General features: G+C 56.8%; 1 pseudogene; it reads right to left on the reverse strand.

Annotated features, from left to right (window-relative positions):
• Window positions 1–2500, reverse strand: part of LOC143350608 (large subunit ribosomal RNA) — an 8937-nt pseudogene that overhangs the window by 2878 nt on the left and 3559 nt on the right.

Consider the following 2500-nt stretch of genomic DNA (forward strand, 5'->3'; position numbering starts at 1 on the left):
GATTTTAAGGCGCTGTTGAGGCTTCAATGGAGCTCTCGTGATCCTGTCTAAGTGTGCTCTAAGTTCGTGGCGAACACACTTAGTACCCTCAGGACAAAAATCAACCCCCAAATATCGCCAGGCACCGACAGACGATATCTGAGGGAGGAAGGCACCACTATGCAACCTAAAGGTCGGAGTGGAGATGATCTTCACCTTCTTTTCTTTGCCTGAGGGCACAATAGACAGGACCGAACTTTTCCGCTCATTGAGAGCCAAGCCATACTCCCTTGCTGCCGACTCTACACGGTCTAGGATGGTCTGGAGGCCCCACTTAGTGGTCGCAAAGAGCAGCACATCGTCTGCAAAAGCAATGCTCGCGACGCGTTGCTCTCCGACCACATATCCCACACCCGGTGGAATAGACGCCAGCACTCTATCTATCGCGAGACAGAAGAGTACTGGCGACAGTGGGTCTCCCTGACGAACCCCTCTTCCTAATTGGAAGAACTCCGAACGCTGACCACGAGACTCAAAGGTCGTCACACCGTGTTGGTATACATCCCGAACGTACCGTCGGAATCCGACCGGCAATCCTAGGCGCTCGAGAACGTCACTGATCGCGGAGTGGCTAACGCTATCAAACGCTTTTGCCACGTCGAGAGAGGCAATATGAACCTCTCTCAACTTCCTCCGCGCGTCCTGAATGATGGTCGCCAGGACAGCAACGTTCTCGGCACACCCGTCGTCAAAGCATCGCTGCTTTAAATCGACGAGTCCCAGCTGGCGTAATCGCTGGGCTAGGATGCGGTGCAGTTGTCTAACGACAACTGACACGATAGAAATAGGTCGGAAATCCGCGGCCGTCGGTCCGTCGACCCCCTTCGGAATGAAAACGGTTCTACTAGCGAGAACCGACGGGGGCCAACGACCAACACTTAGCACGATGTTGTACAAGAGGGCTCGCAACGAGGGTGGCACCGATCTCCACAAACGCGGAGAGACACCATCCAAACCGGGGGCCGCATTGAGGGGTATCGTAATAGACGATACCTCCTCGATGGAAATTGCGGCCCACACGGAGGCAACTTCCGCTCTAGGCGGGGTGGGAAATCCAGGACGGACAGGTGTTGAAGGCTGAGATACGAGGGGACCCCAGAAAGCTGCCATTGTGGCCACATCAGGGATCTGAACCTCGTTCTCAGCTCCGTCCAAGATTTCCTTAGCCGCACGTGACATGTCCTTACGGAACATGCGTTGGATGCGACTATATTCTTGTCTCCGCCGCTGTTTCCGGTTAGGATTAACCCAGCGCGGTCTAATTGGTGTCGTTCTAGCCTGATCAACGCCGAGAGAAGGGCCCGAAGGGAAGGAAACTTCGAGCCAACGCGAGACGCCGGCAAGAACGTCATTACCCATCAGGTGTTCGCGTGCCAGTCGCACTAACTCGTCTGAGTTCCACCCGTGGATATTGGCTACCACCTCAATCAATGGAGGGGTAGCCAATCGCGGAGCCGGATCCACAAATATATCCACGGGTGACTGACCGTCTGGCCTAGGTAATGACGTTCTGTTTCTGGGTGGCGTGATACGGGGAGGAGCTTGTGCAACCTCCTCCGCGGAGAGATAGCCATCGCTGGATGATGACTCATCGGCTTCGGCAACCTCTTGTAGCAAATTTGCTACAAGCCGCCGATACGCCGGTCTCTTCCGCGCACCTTTAATCGAGTCGAGTGTCCTGTTAGGGACAATCGACAAAAGGTGCTGGTTCAAGAAGCGTACACCGCGGCGTGCCGCGGTAACCTCTTCTCTAGCCAGAAGGAGGAGCTCCTCATCACACCACGCTCGTCTCGTTCTCTCAACGTTGATCCCCTCGTTGTAGGCCTCTCGGTGCTGGTGACGCATATGCTGTCCGAGTCCGATGGCGGTTGGGAAGGACCTGGGGCAATGAAGGCACTGGTGTTCTGCGCGCTGAATGGACTGTTGAGCCGAGGAGGCTCCCGCCCCCGAAGGTTGAATTGGCACTTCGGGAACCGGAGCCTGCTCAATACGAGGGCGTGACCGTAGAGCGCGAGCCCCGTCTGGTGGTCTGGCAGGGGGCGCATTTACGGCAACGCGGGGTCGCCGAGGTCGCTGCTGGGGCGCGGGTTCGGGAGAAGGGGAAGAGTCGCGGGAATCTACTGGATCAGTAGGGCCGGCGGGCCGAGGCCCCCGCCGGCTAGTGGTCATACTTCGCGTTTCGATCGGGCCTACTGAATGAACCCCCGACGGGAAGGCAACCCCCCGGAGGTTTGAAGCCAGAGCCCTGTTGGCCGTTGCGAGGCGGCTGGATTGCCGACCCGCAACGTTGCCCGGTCCCCACCGCGAGGAGGTATGGGTTGGCACATGGAACGAGGATATAATATCCGCCGATCCTTTGAGGACCACCGCTCATAAATCTTTGATTCACGAAAAATCAGCCCATCAGGCCCAAATGTCAGAATTCGCCTCACAGGTTACTCACGCTTCTCAAGCGATAGCG

This window comes from Colletes latitarsis, unplaced genomic scaffold (genome assembly GCF_051014445.1).
Source record: "Colletes latitarsis isolate SP2378_abdomen unplaced genomic scaffold, iyColLati1 scaffold0007, whole genome shotgun sequence".
Classification (NCBI taxonomy): domain Eukaryota; kingdom Metazoa; phylum Arthropoda; class Insecta; order Hymenoptera; family Colletidae; genus Colletes; species Colletes latitarsis.